This window comes from Maniola jurtina, chromosome 19 (genome assembly GCF_905333055.1).
Source record: "Maniola jurtina chromosome 19, ilManJurt1.1, whole genome shotgun sequence".
NCBI lineage: Eukaryota > Metazoa > Arthropoda > Insecta > Lepidoptera > Nymphalidae > Maniola > Maniola jurtina.
In genome coordinates this window covers 10922913-10942046 of record NC_060047.1, presented here as the reverse complement: position 1 = coordinate 10942046, position 19134 = coordinate 10922913, and positions in this window count along the sequence as shown.

Here is a 19134-nt window from a genome sequence, read left to right as displayed (position 1 = left end):
TCTTGGTAATTGTAGCACCCGCCAAGATGTTGATTCTACCGCCTTTGCATGGTGCAATAAATAAATAAATAAATAAAAGTTTATTCAGCTCAAGAAAATGACAAAAAAAAGAATAAAAATTAAAAATACAATTGATACATATTATCAACTAAACTTAAAAATAGAAAATACTAAGACTAATATTGTATCTTCTCAATCAATCTCTCTTCAATCTTCTACGTTCTTTCGTATCTTGTATTGTTTCTTGAATTCAATTCTTTCTTTATTGCGAATATGGGTAAACAGTGGAGCTATGTTACAAAAACAAAAAGAGTACAGCCAAATTCTGCCTAGTAGCATGCAATATGTTATGATATAACAACTTGTATAATACATAGATGGTTTGGTATAATTAGTTATATTAAATATTTTGTCACAAAAAATATTAAAATCATAGTAGCAGAGAGTCTGAATTTGAAGTAAATTAGAACTTTTCTGGGAGGTGATCATTAATCGAGTAATAATGTCTTTTCTAACAGTTTAACTACTCAGTTCTCGCGTTTCAATCATAAAAATACTTCTAAATAAATGAATAAATAGCCCAGTCTAGTTAATATAGAGAATAGCTGTAGATAATATTGAAGGTAATTGTAGAATAACTTACTTAATTTATCCACTCTCAACTCTGAAGTAATAAACTGAAATATACTCCGTGTCCCTAGAAAGTTCTCGCATAATTTCAACGGAGCAGACAATTTCCGAACGACAGAGACACTAACGTTATAAAAACTTGGAGTCCAAGAATATTTCATGAGTTCACAACAGTTGTGCATGTTGGAGCATGTTCCTCTGAGGCCGAGAACAAGTTTGGACAGCCGCAACAGTTTATTGTATGGTTGATCCCAATAGTAATTTGTTCATGAATAATACATTTTTCACACAATAGTAGCATCCATGGTCGTTGGTGAAAGTTGAATTTTTCAAAAATACTTTCTTACCGGTTATCTGTGTCATAATAGCTACCTGAAGGCGAAAACTCAACCCGATCCGTCCAAAAGTTTAAGCTGTGCGTTGATAGATTAGTCAGTCAGTCAATCAGTCAGTCAGCTTTTCCTTTTATATGCTTACTTAATAATATTTAGATTGTATGGGACTGATACCTGTAAGTTCGTCCACGTAAAAGTTTCTATTTTAGAGTTGCGTGTCGACGGAACTCTATTACTAAGCCTCCGTTGTCCATCGGTCCGTCCATCTCTCTTCAGCGGGCGCTTGCTGTGGTGCTACGGTGAAGCTACGGCGTAGCAAAAAACTGTCATTGGTTTGTCTTTTCGGCATCTAAATAAATTTCAATGCTGAAGAAAACTGATTGTGAATAATAATATGTCAAAAGTATAAAAAACCCTGCTAAATGCGAGTCGGGCCTCGCTCTTTAGGGACCGTACATAATAATGTTATGGTCACAGTTTACAAACTAGGTAGGCACTTACTTTTTGAATCGTTGTTTTCAGTATTTGTTGTTTGAATTCAGTAAATATTACAAAATATACCGAAATTTCACTATTCCAAACTAGTTTTGTTCTTCTTCCCCGGCTTCTTTATTTTTTTTGAAGATAATAAGGAATAAAAATATATACTGGTATTCTACTCAATGAGCTCTAGACCCTATATGCTAGAGTAAGAAAAAAAATCTTCTGCTTTTTATCTACCTATAAGATTTCCCGTGAAAAATAATTTAATTGAATTTCTCAATAATATTCGGTTATAATATTCGGTTTGAGTCAACGTCCTACACCAAATGCCAAAATTTCAGGTTCATAACTCATTCCGCCTACGAGCTCGAGACCTGGACAGACATGCAGACAGACAGCAAAGTGACATTATAATAAGGCTCCGTTTTACCATTTGGGTACGCAACCCTAAAAAGTGTCTTGTTTTATTCATTGTTATTATTTTCGTGGTAATTATTAAAAATACTGATTAGGTACCGTAATCAATTAAATGTGGCGCAGGAAACCTCACACAAAAACTATCTCTTACTAGCCGATGCCGACGACTTCGCCCGCGTGGATTTAGGTTTTTCGAAATCCCGTGGGAACTCTTTGATTTTCCGGGATAAAAGTAGCCTATGTGCTAATCCAGGATATTATTATCTATCTCCATTCCAAATTTCAGCCAAATCCGTAGTACAGTAGTTTTTGCGTGAAGGAGTAACAAACATACACACAAACTTTCGCCTTTATAATATGTGATGTGATAACTATATAACAACTCCATCTAGTCGTAATAAGTGTCATACTTTTCACTCAGACTTGAAAAAGAATATTCTCCTACAAAACTTATTCCATTTCGAGATAACATAAAAATCGTGTCGAATGCAAATTTCCCCTATTCCCTTTATCAAAGGAAAGTGGAATAACACAACGCCTTTTCCCCTTCTAACGAGCGCCAATTTGGGGACAGATTTGCGTACCCATCTTGAGAATCAATCGCAGCGCTTTGTGGATCACATTACCCTAACTATCTGGGGCACTGCGTAAATGGGGACATTGGATCTCATACACAATAAATATTATAACACCTACACGGATTTATTTATTTACTTAAACGCTCTTTAAGGTTTTTAAATACTACATACCAATTACGAGATGCAAGTTATCCACGAAGATTTCAGTTTTTTATAAATTCCGTGGAAACTCTTTGATTTTCCGGGATGAAAAGTGGCCTAGGTATATGTAAGACGCAAGCTAAGTTTCTCTGAATACCAAATTCCATCAAAATCGGTACAAATGTAATAAATAATAAAAATAAACTATTTTTTTTTATTTTGTATTTATTTTATTTGCCCATCTTTTTAAACGATAAAAAGATGGCTCATGACAAAGTAACAGACAGATAGGTGCACTTTTGCATTTATAATATTAGTTTGGGTTAGTATATAGCCGAAGCCCGCGATTTCGTTCACGTAGTATTTGATTAAAATTTTATTTCATACCGTCAATAGCAATGATTTTTGCAACTTGATGTCCAGAGGTATATTTAATTAATTTCAATAGTTTCATAAAATATTTTTGTATGAGATACTGGATACTAATTTAGTTCAATCATCAAAAATCTTTTATTAATTTTATATTTCTCACTAACGACGGAAAAAATCACCTCTGAGTACGCAACTATATTGAACCCTAAAATGATCTCAAGAGAAATAAAAGTTTAATTACGAACCAGCTATAGAATGTACTTAGTTATTATAAAATAGCTCCTTGGGAAATATCTAGACTTGCAGCAAACCCTTTATGGCGATATTGCGGTCACAGGAGTTGTTAGCGATGAGTTTTAGTTGCCTCTAAAATGTAACTGCTTATTTTCTGTCCCTTGCCAATACTTATTTACAGATTATATGTATATTATTTTACAAATGTTTTAGAAATCGTTTAACGTGCTATATAAGGAGTCTTCCTGACATTAGTTAACGAGCATAGTTCTTCATTATATCTACAATATTTCTCAAAATTATGAAAATTGGACTATATTTACGGGGAGAAACACTTTATCACTTTTTGTATGAAAATTTACAACTAGACAATCCTCTGATCATCAAAGTTAGGGTATGTACGCTCTACAATCCTAAGTCTATCCATTCAATTAGAACTAACTTATCATCAAAATAATTTCCATAAAATTACCATACAAAAGTAAATGATAATAATAAAATGAAATACCACTTTACCAGTTGAATAACATATCTAACGGAACATTTTTAAAGTCTTAAGCTTCCATTTGTTAGTGTCAGACCAAATTAGCCAGTAAGTTAGTTATTATAACGTAGCGTTTAAATTATACGTATTTTTATATAGTAATACTAGCTGATGCCCGCAGCTTCGCCCGCGTGGATTGGTCAGATCCCCTGCAGCATCAGGATTGAGGAGTTGGAATCCAAATTTTTTATGAAACAATGTCGCAAAGTTCCTCTATCGATTAAAAAGAAATGACGCAAATCGGTTCAGAAATCTCGGAGATTTCGGTGTACATAGGTAGAAAAACACAACTCCTTTCTTGAAGACTATGACTATGACTATATTCATGACTATGTTATTGTATTATTGCATACCGAAAGGTAGAATTTGGAGCACCTAACAATAATAGTTTTAAGATCTGTAAACTAACCCAAATTCGCAATAAAGATTATTGAATATTGAATTGAATTGAAAGTCGGTTAAAAAAGTAGCCTATGTTACACCCTGGTCAATCCTCTACTTGTCAGTGAAAATCCCGTCAAAATCGGTTCAGCCGTTCCGAAGATTAGCCTTTTCAAACAGACAGACAGACAGACAGACAAAAATTTTAAAAACGTGTGATTCAGTCATGGTATCGTTCAAATAACCATATGACCTTAATATGTGGTAGTTATTTCGAAATTACAGACAGACACTCCAATTTTATTTATTAGTATAGATTCCAGTCTAGCTAATAAAATTGTTCTAAACTAACCGCCCTAGCGACATGAGCAAACATCTGTCTAGTGTTTTGCCTCATAATATACTCAGACACATGCAACTTTTTACCTCGGAGCACTTTAGCTTTGTTAGTAGATAAGTTAACTTATATGTACGTATAAAAGGTAAAACGACAGTTTGTCAAAGGCTTTGACCGTGCCCACTCTCTCATAAGTAAATAATTTGAGTTTGTACCCAAAAAGTAACGCGGCTGGCGTGAGGGACCTACGAAAAATGTTCCTCTCCGCCAAATAAGCGGATCCCTGGGTCTAGTAAGTTGTCCTTGAATTGTTGATGTATTTTTGTATTATATTGTAGTAAAAAATCATACCACGATGAAGGGAGCGGGTGTATGAGGAAGGTGGAGGACCGTGTTTGGTGGCGCGCTCCCGGAAAGGTCTATGTCCAGCAGTGGACGCATACAGGCTGATGGAATGGACTGGAACAAATCATAGGAGCTAACATCTATCACAAGTTACCAAGGTCATGGCCACGGCCTTGTCCAAGTAGCAACAACCCACAGCATTAGCCGATGCGACGAATGACTAAAAATAAATCTATATACCTAAAGCGCTAAGGTGTCGCTTATCACACTGTCAAAAACCATGGCCCTGGGTTAACACGGAACCAGATGCAATAAATATAACACCCAAACTACAGAGTCCATTTTAATTACAGCCCTAAAATTTGTCCCTCCCATTTGTCCAAGCCAAACAATACTGCTCACTCTACCGAATAGGTTATCTGTGCCAGACTTGCAGGAAGCAAACCTCAAAACAAACGTGTAGCAACCCTAACTGTTTTACATAATACACACATTTATATGCCAATTTTCGGCAGGCGAACACCCCTGAATCACAGAGACTTGCATGTGTCAGCAACATTTGGTACATTCCATTTCAACCTTTATTGTATAGGCTTTTGTTACTATAGTTGCGTGGTTTAATTTTGAGGGTAGTTACGAGGTGTTGTACGTTTAGTGCTCGGATGCGATTCTGGATGCGATTGCGTCGTATGTTTCGCCGCAAGCTTAGGCTTACGATGCGTCAAAATCACGTGCGTTGTTCCGTTATTTATTACTTTTCAATACCGTTTCCACTCTTTTTTTTGAGCTTAAAAATAGCCAGGCTATTTCAAAAGGCCAAAGGTCCTAAGGTCCTAAGGTCTATCATAAAATAAGTGATCTATTCATATTTTCGAATGAAGCATTTCATATAATAACGATCGAACTTCACTTCAAGAAGTTCGTTTGATCACTTATTATTGCTGCCGCAGGTTATACATGAATCATAAAAAATATAGTGTGAAAAAATATGTACACGTAAGAATTATTGATGGCAACTTAGCTTCCTATATGTATGTAGGTATACCAAACATTTAATAAACACTACAGTAAATATAGAAAACTAAGAACAAAGCTATAAGAGGGCTCTCTCCGTCACTCGTTTCATACAATCGTAGTTCCAATTTCATTTGAATATTAAGCAACCAAAGTCCATGAAAATTTGCAGACATATTTTAGAAACTAATATCTATGTCTGTGGTTTTCCAGATTTCTGTTAAAATATTCGGTTTCAAAGTTACGCGGTCTTAAAAAATTTCATACAAATCTTTGAGCCCCTGTAATTTTAAAACTAGGTACATATTTTTAGAAAAATCTAAAACACCACAGACACAGATATTAGTTTCTAGAATATGTCTGCAAAATTTCATGGACTTTGGTTGCTTAATCTATAAGTACTTTAATAAATAAAATTGGAGTGTGTGTCTGTAATTTCGAAATAACTACCGCATATTAAGAAGGTCATATGGTTATTTGAACGATACTATAACTGAATCACACGTTTTCAAAATTTTTGTCTGTCTGTCTGTCTGTCTGTCTGTCTGTTTGAAAAGGCTAATCTTGGGAACGGCTGAACCGATTTTGACGGGATTTTCACAGACAAGTAGAAAATTGACCAGGGAGTAACATAGGCTACTTTTTTAACCGACTTTCAAAAAGGGAGTTGTGTTTTTCTACCTATGTACACTGAAATCTCCGAGATTTCTGAACCGATTTGCGTCATTTCTTTTTTAATCGATAGAGGAACTTTGCGACATTGTTTCATAAAAAATTTGGAGTCCAACTCCTCAATCCTGATGCTGCAGGGGATCTGACCAATCCACGCGGGCGAAGCTGCGGGCATCAGCTAGTATTCAAATGAAATTGGAACTACGATTGTATGAAACGAGTGACGGAGAGAGCCCTGTTAAGAAGAGATCGCTAAGCTTCGATCTTTCAAACGACTGATATACGAAGGCACCCATCACTCCACGTCGTATTTTATTTATTTTCCATTCTATTTCGCCAGTATAGAATATATGAAGCAAACAGACGTCAGACATCAAACGTTCAAAGGATACGACAAAGGACTTGTATCTCGAATGACTCTATTTACTTTAGGAATGCATAGAATTCTTATATCTGACAGTCACATTATCAAGTTCTATTCGGATTGGAATTAATAGGTGAAATACGTACTTTGATATAAAACAAGTGTAAATTAAAAATTTTCAACACCCCCGACAAATCATTTTCAAATAAATAATTATGTATATCTAGGCAACGCCCATCTTGACAGCTTGACATTTGTCAATTGACACTTGAATATTATGAACCTAAGGGTTATCTAACCTTATTTTCTACAAGAAAACTAGAAAATAGCTGATAACTTTTAAACGGCTGAACCAATTTTTTTGGATTATAGCTAAGAACACTCTCGATCAAGCCACCTTTCAAACAAAAAAAAGTAAATTAAAATCGGTTCATTCGTTTAGGCGCTACGATGCCACAGACAGATACACAGATACACAGATACACAGATACACAGACACACAGATACACACGTCAAACTTATAACACCCCTCTTTTTGGGTCGGGGGTTAAAAAATATAGGACACAAATATATAACTTTGCATGCAAAAATAAAATAGTACCAAATTTTTTACAATTCCAGCAAAATATTGAAATCTAATTAAAATATATGAAATTAAACAAAATTGGCCAAGTGCGAGTTGCACTCGCACACGAAGACCGTACCATCGTAGAAGAAATCACACTTTTTGTTGTTTTTTTTTAAATTTTCTTGGCGGCCATTTTGAATTTTTTACTATTAGTTGTTATAGCGGCAATGGAACTACACATTTGCTCTTTCTAAAATTATTTCTTTTCCGAAGATTTTCAGTTTCTACGGAGGTGCAGCACAAAGCACCTTTGATTCACTTGCAGTCCATTAAAATGAAATAGGACGAAATCCTTAAATAATAGACTTTAAGCTCCTTATTGGAGCTCTTCAATGTACAATTGGAAGAATTTTCAGGTATTGCTTCGAAAAATTCGAGCGGGATCACCTGGGGACATTGTTATAATATAAAAAACGTTGCTAAAGATTTTATGGTATTTAATTATTTTGAAAAAGCATCATCTTAGTAGAAAAATTTCGTTTAAATAATTAAGTAATTTAATTCTTCTTCATATTTCTAGAATTTTGAACGTGATAGTCAAAATAATTTTTAGGATAAGTAGGTACTTACTAAAATCCGTAATAGAAAATATTAAATTCGAGCTCAATTTATGGAATAACCAGGGTTATCAGCCAATGAAGCAAATATTAATATTAAGTACTAAATTAAATCACCTAAAAATCGGGTATCCTTTAATAATTACGAACTATGCATTATATTATAATAAATGTCTGTTAGTCTGTTTGTGACACAATTTGGTACAAAGATAGCTTGCATCCCGGAGATGGACACAAAAATTTTATCCCAGAAAATGAAAGAATTTCCACGAGATTTTTTAAAAGCTATGATATAATCGTTGTGATTATAGGAAAGTCTCATAGAAATGTTTAATACCACGTCTAGTACCTTTGGAAAACATCGTGCTTGCGAATTCTTGTATAAAGAGGTGTCTTTGACGTCATAAAATAAATTTTAAGGGTTTTTAAATGAAGGGTAAAAATCTTTTGCAATTATTATCAGTAAAATGATAATAAAATTGTTCACACAAACGCCAATGGACGATTAAGTGAGTTGACAAAGGCTTTTATCGGGGAAAAGGACTTAAAATCGTTTTACCATCACTTTTCATAGCCACTTGAAAATGACGCGCATTTACTTAACATGGACAAGCGAAATTACGAGAGACAGTTTTCACAAACTGAAGCGAAAATAAAACACTTTCGGCTCTGTAGTGGCTTTTAGTGCTACTTAAAACTATTAGACACAGCATGAAATGGCTGCATAATTGCTGAATATTAACTCAGAATGCCCATTTTTTTTAAATAAATAAAATGAATTATATTTATTAAGTATTTGTTGTTTAAATACAATAGGTATATGGCACCATATATTTATACATACCATACCGAAATTTCAAATTCCTAACTAGTTCAGATTTTGAATTAGCCGCCGCCACAAAAATGGTCTAAAACTGACAACTTTGACGACTCCCGATTTCCTTATTTTTGAGTTTTCGTACTCTACTAAATGAGTTAGTAACAAGTGTAAATTAAAAATTTATAACACCCCCGACAAGTGAAGGTTACAGTAACTAGAAAAGACCGAAAAGATCTGATAACTTTCAAACGGCTGAACTGATTTTCTTGGACTATTCCGCGCCTACGATCTAAAGTATCTGAGTTTTCCAAAACATCATTTTCAAATAAATAATTATGTATTTAGGCAACGTCCATCTTGACAGCTTGACATTTGTCAATTGACATAATATTATGAACCTAACGGTTATCTAACCTTCTTTCCTACAAGAAAACCACAAAAGAGCTGATGACTCTTAAACGGCTGAACCAATTTTGTTGGATTATAGCTAAGAACACTCTCGATCAAGCCACTTTTCAAACAAAAAAAAGTAAATTAAAATCGGTTCATTCGTTTAGGCGCTACGATGCCACAGACAGATACACAGATACACAGACACACAGATACACAGATACACACGTCAAACTTATAACACCCCTCTTTTTGGGTCGGGGGTTAAAAACACATGCTAGGGTAAGAAAAAAACTTTCTCATGCTCCCCTGAAAAATAATTTAATTGAATTTCTCATTCTATATTTGGTTTTGGGTCAACGTTCTATACCAAAACCAAAATTTCGAGTTTGGAACTCATTTCGTCTTCGAGCTACGAATATATTATATATTCTTAGCGCCCTTAAGTCTTGTCTTGTCGAGAGTGTTCTTAGCTATAATCGAAGAAAATAGGATCAGCCGTTTGAAAGTTATCAGCTCTTTTCTAGATTTCTTATAGAGGTTTTATGTCGGGGGTTTTTTTTATTTATTATAGATTGGCAATTAGTTTTATATATAAAGAAGCCTATATCTCTTAAGAAGAGCAGATGAGAGCAGAGTTCAACCAATCTGGGTAGGTACTCCTTAACGTCTCACGTAGAACTTAATTTAAGCCGGCAACTTGAACACCTCTTAAAATTTGTGGTTAATTAAAACGTCGGTATAATTAAATGTAAATTGAACCCAGCAGGTGCAAGCTGAACAGCGCTCCCGCGGTTCTTACTACTTCTGATTTCTGACGGGTTTACCTAATGAAGAGGCTAATAGTTTTGACGCTCGCTAGTTCAATTTTGTACGTGAAAATACAAATATTTTGTGTGCTTGCCCATCTGTACCTACTTAGGAGGGGAACTTTTTTTAAATACATACAAAAGAAAAGTCGACCGCCAGGCATAATTGAATCGTGGCCTTGTAGTCAAAGGCACTCCAGTCGCGATATGGAAAGCATTGCTTTTATAGTATTAACTAGCTGATGCCCGCGACTTCGTTCGCGTGGATGTAGGTTTTTTAAAAATCCCGTGGGAACTCTTTGATTTTCCGGGATAAAAAGTAGCCTATGTAGAAAGTATCCAGAGTATAATCTATCTCAATTCTAAATTTCAGCCCAATCCGTCCATTAGTTTTTGCGTGAAGGAGTAACAAACATACACACACACATACATACACACAAACTTTCGCCTTTATAATATTAAGTGTGATTAATTATAACATTGTTCTATAATAATAATAAATAGAGTCGAGAGAGGAAAATATCTCAAAATATATAAATATATTATAATAATAAAGTTTCTTTAAACCCAACAAAGCATAAAATAAAAATATACAGAAATAATATTATCTTTTAAGTATAAATAGTAATTGAGGATTCTATAAAATAAACTTAAATCTAAATTAAAACTAAAAAAAAAAATCTATGGTCTGACTGGCCGCACGTTAAATATTAGTACTTACTGATTTATTAGGGTTAGCGGATTGTAGAAAAAAAAATGTAGATTTTTATGTACCTACCTACCACGAACTTACGCAACATTTTCGAGTACCTAGTTAAAACCTTAAACATAACTAAGTAGATAAACAAAACTTTTCTTTTCCTGCATTTTCACTTAAAATATTATAACTCGTACTAGCCGATGCCCGCGACTTCGTCCGCGTGGATTTAGGTTTTTCGAAATCCCGTGGGAACTCTTTGATTTTCCGGGATAAAAAGTAGCCTATGTGCTAATTTAGGGTATAATCTATTGCCATTCTAAATTTCAGCCCAATCCGTCCAGTAGTTTTTGCGTGAAGGAGTAACAAACAGACACACACACACACACACGCACACACACACACACACACACACACACACATACAAACTTTCGCCTTTATAATATTAGTGTGATACCTAATTACACCTGAAAAGCCATTAAAACTACTAAATACTTCGAAGGTGCTACTAAAGCTGCGTAAAGGATTTATGGTAATACATTCTAAAGCCAGGTAATAAAAACGCTAGCGTAAAACTATAAAACATTTTCTTTATACCTCCAAGAAGATTAATAGTTAGATTTTACAGTTTATTACTGAACTAAGTATTAACTACTATATTTCAGCTGTTTTGTGTTTAGTGAAAAGTCAGAAGAGAAAATATGATTCAAAATTTGCTGATTCATACTAATAATAACTGTAAATTCAAAAGTGTGTCTTCCTGTTTTCTTTTCACAGGCCAACTGATATACAGATCTTGAGAATTCGACATAGATATAGCTTATGTATCCTGGGGATGGACATAGGATCTCTTCACAGAAATACAGTCAGTTCTCACGGAATCTATAACTAACTAACTGTTATTAGAAAAAGTAACCTATGTCACTCTAGGCAAAAGATCACATCGTTTTATTGGTCCATTGCGGCATAACTAACAAACAAACACACTCTCGCATTCAATTATAATTACTAGGATTTATCTTTTTAACCCCCGACCCAAAAAGAGGGGTGTTATAAGTTTGACGTGTGTATCTGTGTATTTGTCTGTGGCATCGTAGCTCCTAAACTAATGAACCAATTTTAATTTAGTTTTTTTTTGTTTGAAAGGTGGCTTGATCGAGAGTGTTCTTAGCTATAATTCATAAGAAAATCGGTTCAGCCGTTTGAAAGTTATCAGCTCTTTTCTAATTATTTATTACTATAACCTTCACTTGTCGGGGATGTTATACCTAAACTTTTAATTCACACTTGTTGCAACTTACTTTTTCGGCGGTTCTTTATTAGGGATAGATTACTATCCCTAAGTTCCATCCAATTAAAATACAATAGTATAAAAATTATTTTATACTATTGTATTTTAATTGGATGGAACTTAGGACCAATCCTCTATTTCTAATTTTATACAGACCTAGTTCTTTTTCTAGCGTTTTAACTTTACAGTAGAAAGCTTCAGCTGCGGTATATCTTCCGTAAAATCTATCAGTTAGGCATTTCAATTAAAAAGGCCATCTAGAACGCGATTAAAATTCGAACAGTATCTGATTTAAATCAAGCCACTGGTACGAGTATGTTCATTCAATAAGGACTGGCAAGAACGGAAACGGAAACCAATTTTGTTTTATAATTGATCGCCGCGGTCGATTCACCATTTGTATTGGACCTACACATTTGTGTCTCCGTTCATAAGGTCCGTTCCTTTTGGCTCTTTTCTATCCCCTTTTCCATCTTTGTCTTTATTACGGAAGATTGTATTTCTATCTCTACAATCATATTTCTCTCTCTATTTTTCTTTGATTGGACCGCTTCAGCTGATTCTAGCTCCTTTCTATCTCTGGATAGTATAAAGGTCAAGTAAAGTATCGTGGAATATCCAAAAGAAGCCAAGCTTTGTATGGAGATAGCGATGCCTGTTGCATATTCCTTTTCTGTTCTGCCCAGCCAATGTTTTAGTGCCGTACTGCATTTGTCTAAAGAAAGAAAAGAAAAAACTCAAGAGAGTTTCAGGATGTGAAATAATAAATGTAAATAGTTATTGGTTCAATTGAAAAAATAAAATAAAACAGTAAACTCGGGGCTGGTCAATGTATTCACTTTTATCGTCATTTTCTGTAAAAGGTTTATATTTTGTTTAAATAATTCACATAATATTCTCACTCTTCATTGAAACCGCTTAATAAATTCCACTATGAAACGCTACCCACAAAAAATAATATAAGTACTTACAGTATTATTTTTCATACTTTTCTTAAGCAATTCAAGCGAATAAGCTTTTAAATATACGGCGGAATAAGTAGGTGAATGTGCCAAAAACTGTCGTCGAGTCGCAGTCTATTCATTACTATTACCAGTTCCTATCGAAAGCAAAACTTAAACTATTACAAACTGTCGTCCAACTGCACTTAATCTATTCGTTACTGCAGTTCGCGGACATTTTTCCTATCGACTGAAGGCTTGCCTAAAAACTTTTTAAAAGTTCCTACTTACCTACTTGACAGCTCAAGAACTCGGTTCGTTTTAGAATAGTAATGAGCTTTTGAAAAAACTTCCTTAAAAGAATATTTTTGTGACAGTAGGTACAAATAATTTTAATTTGAATAATCCTTGGCCTTTTTACAGCTCTTCTGTATTTTTATAGCTAACTCTCACAAATTTTCGAGATGTTGATTTAAGATATTGATCTTATATGTATGTATATTGTTTTGTAAGATCTTCTTTTTTTTCTCTCGTCTGGCTTTACAAAGATTAGCCAATGTCAAGTTTGTAGTTATTTGTAACAAGTTAGTTAAACTATACAAGTATGGTCTGTGCCGGCGCTCGCCGACATACGCACGGCACCCCCTTAGAGCGCTTTCCAGTCAGTTTTAACAAAAAAAAAAAAAAAAAACACTCAAAAAGGCAGAGCACGCCCGCCAGCTAACACCAACACAGACGAAGTCAAGATCTTCTTATACTTCAGAAGTTTTTGTTTTGATTCGTAATGTTGTCTTTCCTTCTATGGTTACATGGAAGATCACAATGTAGCTTAGAGAAGAAAGTGCCTTAGTTAAAGGTTTCTTGGTGCATATAGCATCGTACAAATGTACCTTTGTATGGAAAACGCTGGGGAACACGGAGTTCATTTTTAGGGTTTCGTACCCGCAGGTTACCGGGATCCTATTACTAAGCCTTCGCTGTTTACCCGTCTGTCTATCAGCGGGCTATATCTCGTGAACGTAATGGGTAGAGAATTCAAATTTTCACAGAACATGTATTTCTAATGCCGCTATAACAATAAATAATAAAAATTTCAAAATGGCTGCCATGAACACATAAAAATTAAAAAGTGTTATTTCTCGTACGATGGTACGGAACCCGTAGTGTGCGAGTCCAATTCGCAATTGGCCGGTTGTTTTACTTCTCTTAATTGCTATGCTGCGATTCGACATCATATTTATGAGTACCTAGTATATACTTTCCTTGCTCTACTACTGTTTCTATCACACTGCACACTAATATTATGAAGGCGAAAGTTTGTGTGTATGTGTATGTGTGTGTGTGTGTATGTTTGTTACTCTTTCACGCAAAAACTACTAGACGGATTTGGCTGAAATTAAGAATAGAGATAGATAATATCCTGGATTAGTACATAGGCTACTTTTTATCCCGGAAAATCAAAGAGTTAATCGGACTAATATTATAAAGGTGAAAGTTTGTATGTGTGTGTGTGTGTGTGTGTGTGTGTGTGTGTGTGTGTATGTTTGTTACTCCTTCACGCAAAAACTACTGAACGGATTTGGCTGAAATTTAGAATGGAGATAGATAATATCCTGGATTAGCACATAGGCTACTTTTTATCCCGGAAAATCAAAGAGTTCCCACGGGATTTTGAAAAACTTAAATCCACGCGGACGAAGTCGTGGGCATCGGCTAGTAATCACATAGAACCAAGTGGAACACACCTTGCGAACCACGTCTGGAGGCAACCGCAAACCTCCCTGAAATTAATTGTAACCCCATACCCTGCTGCCACTAAGATATTGTAGAGCGAATGAGTTTTTAACGAGAGCTGTCTGTTTGAGTTATAAGCTTGATTTTATTGCTGCTTTACAGCCAGTTAAGAGGGCTCTCTCCGTCACTCGTTTAATACAATCGTAGTTCCAATTTCATTTGAATATTAAGCAACCAAAGTCCATGAAATTTTGCAGACATATTCTAGAAACTAATATCTATGTCTGTGGTTTTCCAGATTTCTGTTAAAATATTCGGTTTCAAAGTTACGCGGTCTTAAAAAATTTCATACAAACCTTTGAGCCCCTGTAATTTTAAAACTACATATTTTTAGAAAAATCTAAAACACCACAGACACAGATATTAGTTTCTAGAATATGTCTGCAAAATTTCATGGACTTTGGTTGCTTGATATTCAAATGAAATTGGAACTACGATTGTATGAAACGAGTGACGGAGAGAGCCCTGTTAACTACTATGAGTATGTAATTACTTCCATTTCAGAAAGAAAATGGTTTTACAATTTAAGGTAAATAAATAATAGCTCTGGGCATCTTCTCAAAGGACAAAGTGAGCTTTAAATAAATATTAAATAGGTATAAATAAATATTTTTTTTAATTAAACTTTTATAAGTGCTTTTGAATCGTCAAGTGCATCTGCCACTGGTTCGGAATGCCTTTCCTACCAAAAAGAACCAGCAAGGAACTCGGCGCTTGCTCTTTTCAAAGATTTGATTGATATACAATATTAATAAACTAATTGTAGTCCCACGCAGTGCTGGAGAGAGCTGCAGGTCAAATCCACGCTCTTTTAATCTTAATCTTCAATTGTTTATTATGGTTTTTTCAGGAACATACTTATAATAGATTTATTCTTGTGTAAAGGTAAGTCCAAAATTGACAATTCCCCCAAATGACATTGGATGTTACCTTTGTACCTTCAAAAGAAGTGTGAATAGACAGTAGACACATCTAGGCATTGCGCATCTAAATTAGGCTGCACCATCTCCTGTTTGGTGTGATTGCAATCAAGCGCATGTTTATATGCCTAGTTTAACAAGTGTAAATTAAAAATTTATAACACCCCCGACAAGTGAAGGTTACAAATTAACTAGAAATGAGCTGATAACTTTCAAACGGCTGAACCGATTTTTTTTGGATTACAGCTAAGAACACTCGATCAAGCCACCTTTCAAACCACGTCAAACTTATAACACCCCTCTTTTTGGGTCGGGGGTTAAAAACCGTTCTCTTTCAAATGATTCCTGCTTAAAGAAACGGTAATGATCTAAGAGAAGACAAGAATATTTTAGCAAATATTAGCATAGCGCATAGAATAATATTGTAACAAAATGAGTCGCTCTCCGCTCAGTAGTTTGACTCGCTGACAAATTCACCTTTGTCCGTACTTTCCAGACGGTGTCGTTTGAACCACTAGCTGTAATGGGTCTAGACCCAAGTTATAACATATAGGCGATTTGATCTGAAAGTACAAAATATAACTATATTCCTTCCACGGAACGAAGTTACTATATACTATACTATACTACATACTATACTATACTATACTATATACTATAGTATGTGGTTCTCTCTGTTGTTCACTGTGTGGTCCTCGTATTGGTTGGCGTGCTGCTGTTCCGGCATTCTTCTAACGGTGTTTGGGGCACGGTGTGTCCCAGTTTTAGGTCTGCTGCGGCGGACATCCGCTGGCGATTTTACGAGGCGTTTTCGGTCCCTTGTGCCCCGTCGTCAGCGTCGGGATAGAACTTCGTGAGGTTTTTAGTCGGTAGGAGTCCGACATAACCATTGTGCGTTATGTACCCAAACTCAGTGGGCGTTTTCCGTTTTGAGACACTAACCAATTATTCTACCAAATATGCAAATTCAAAATATTTTTATTCAATTAGGCTTTTACAAATACTTTTGAATCGTCAAAAGCTTCTACCACTGGTTCGGAATGTCTTTCCTACCGAGAAAAACCGGCAAGAAACTCGGCTGTTGCTCTTTTAAAAGATTTGATATACAATATTATGCCATGTATTTACCGTCTACTCTTCATATTGTATGTGACTCCACATTAGTACCTCATTGGCACCGATTCCAAAAACTGTTACTATAGAATTATATTAACTCTTGTATATACAATAAATATCCGGTAGTAAATTAAGTAGGTAATTTTTTAGTTAGTGTTCGTGGTCATTGCAATCGGTTTTTATGTTATTTTTGAATTATTTTTTTGCTTGTTAACACTATCTACAACTGCTAGTCAAGTTCTATTTATGAACATCCAAGGGCAACTATTTTGTTACTTACGTATTTTATTCCTTAACCCTTTTATCGCCCAGATCAACCCTTTCCCGCTCGCTGGTAGCCTTTGGACCCCAAACACGGCAAAGTTCATCAGTCTCTGACGGTAACGTCGTTACAGAGCTCAATCAGCGCCCATTGACGACACGATGTAAGCTTAACTCGATTACCTCACATTATTCTCGCCTTACCCGCGCCAGGGGTGGTTTAGACCCCGTGTTGTAGCGAAAGTGTTAGAACACTGCAATTGTAACCGTATTAATAAAATTTGTTCCACTTGATTTAAGAGGAATTTGAAAATGCCCGTGACTTTGTATAGGTTTTTTAAAAATCCTGCGGGAACTCTGCTTTTCCGGGATAAAAAGTTGCCGAAGTCAATTTCCGGGATGAAAACCACCTCTTAACCCATTAAATTGGATAAACGAATGAGCGTTCAAAAATCCCGTGGGAACACTTTGGTTTTCCGGGATAAAAAGTAGCCTATGTCCGTCCCCGGGATGTAAGGTAACTCTGTAGACCGTACCAAATTTCATCAAAATCGGTTAAACTGTTGGGCCGTGAAAAGCTAGCAGACAGACAGACAGACGGACACACTTTCGTATTTATAATAATATTAAGTATAGATAGGTAGTGTAAGTAACAATGCTGCCTGCGTCAGGGAATTACGCTGATAATAATAACCTATTATTACGGAACCGAATCCCAACCTAAATACCGGAATATCCAATATGGCTAACCATAAATGGATATAATATTAACAGTGGTTATTATATAACAGGTTTGGCAGCCAAACAGAGCTGAATTCAACCTGACCGCAATATTACACGCAAGTATTCCATGTTGTGTTCCAGATTCGTCAACATAGCAAGTAGCTTTATCACTAAACTAAACATATAGGTACAGACCAGTATAAGTTGAACTATACAGCGACTTTAATTACAAGTGTAAATTAAAAATTTATAATACCCCCGACCAGTGAAGGTTACAGGAACTAGAAAAGAGCTGATAACTTTCAAACGGCTGAACCAATTTTCTTGGATTATAGCTAAGAACACTCTCGATCAAGCCACCTTTCCTGGCTGGGTTGCGCGAACGTGTTTGGTCCCGTAGCCCGGCTACCAGGCGATACGTGGAACACCGTGGCGTTTAGTCGGTACGAGTCCGACATAACCTCCGAGCTTCCCCAGACGTGGTGGACCCATGAGGTTTGGACCTGCGAAAAAGAAAAAAGTATACGATTTCGGTGTAGTATTCTTAAGGAAAGCTCAAAGGATTAGCAACCTGAAGTACGGCAATGGGCAGGTCATGTCTGTCGCAGAACCGACGGCCGATGGGGCAGACTTGTTCAGCAGTGGAGACCGCGTACCGGTAAGCGCAGTGTGGGACGACCTCCAGCCCGCTGGACCGATGACCTGAAGATGTGGCGGGAAGCGGGTGGATGAGGAAGGCGGAGGACCGTGTTTGGTAGCGCGCTCTTGGAAAGGCCTATATCCAGCAGTGGACGCATACAGGCTGATGGATGGATGGATGGATGGATTCTTAAGAATTTAAGAAGCACAACGTAAACGTCCTTATGACCAGTGGCCTATATTGATCAAACTTCAAGGGCTGGACACAAAGGTCATACATAAATGGCATCTGTATAACAATATAACTGGTCAATATGCAGGACCGTGAATAATTTAGAGCCACTAAATAGAGGGTAGACAACTAATATATTCCGAGGACATTTTGCTACCCGACACATTAGGGTTGAACTTGAAAGGGTTACGGACAAAGGGAATCTTTGATTAGATAACTTTTATAATGTCCAGTTTTAAGTGCTTCCATGATATAAAGTAAGCCTTTGTGATTTATTTAATGACAATAATCCATTGTTCACTAGCTTTTTCGAGGATTTAGATTTCTAGAGATCCCGTTGGAAATAATCAAAAGTTGGTTAGTGGTTGGTTTAAAAAAAATAAAAAAAAATATTAGCCATGTGAATCATGACTAACATTCCCCTTTCCCATCCAACTAAGCGTAAAGCTTGTGCTAGGAGTGGGTACGA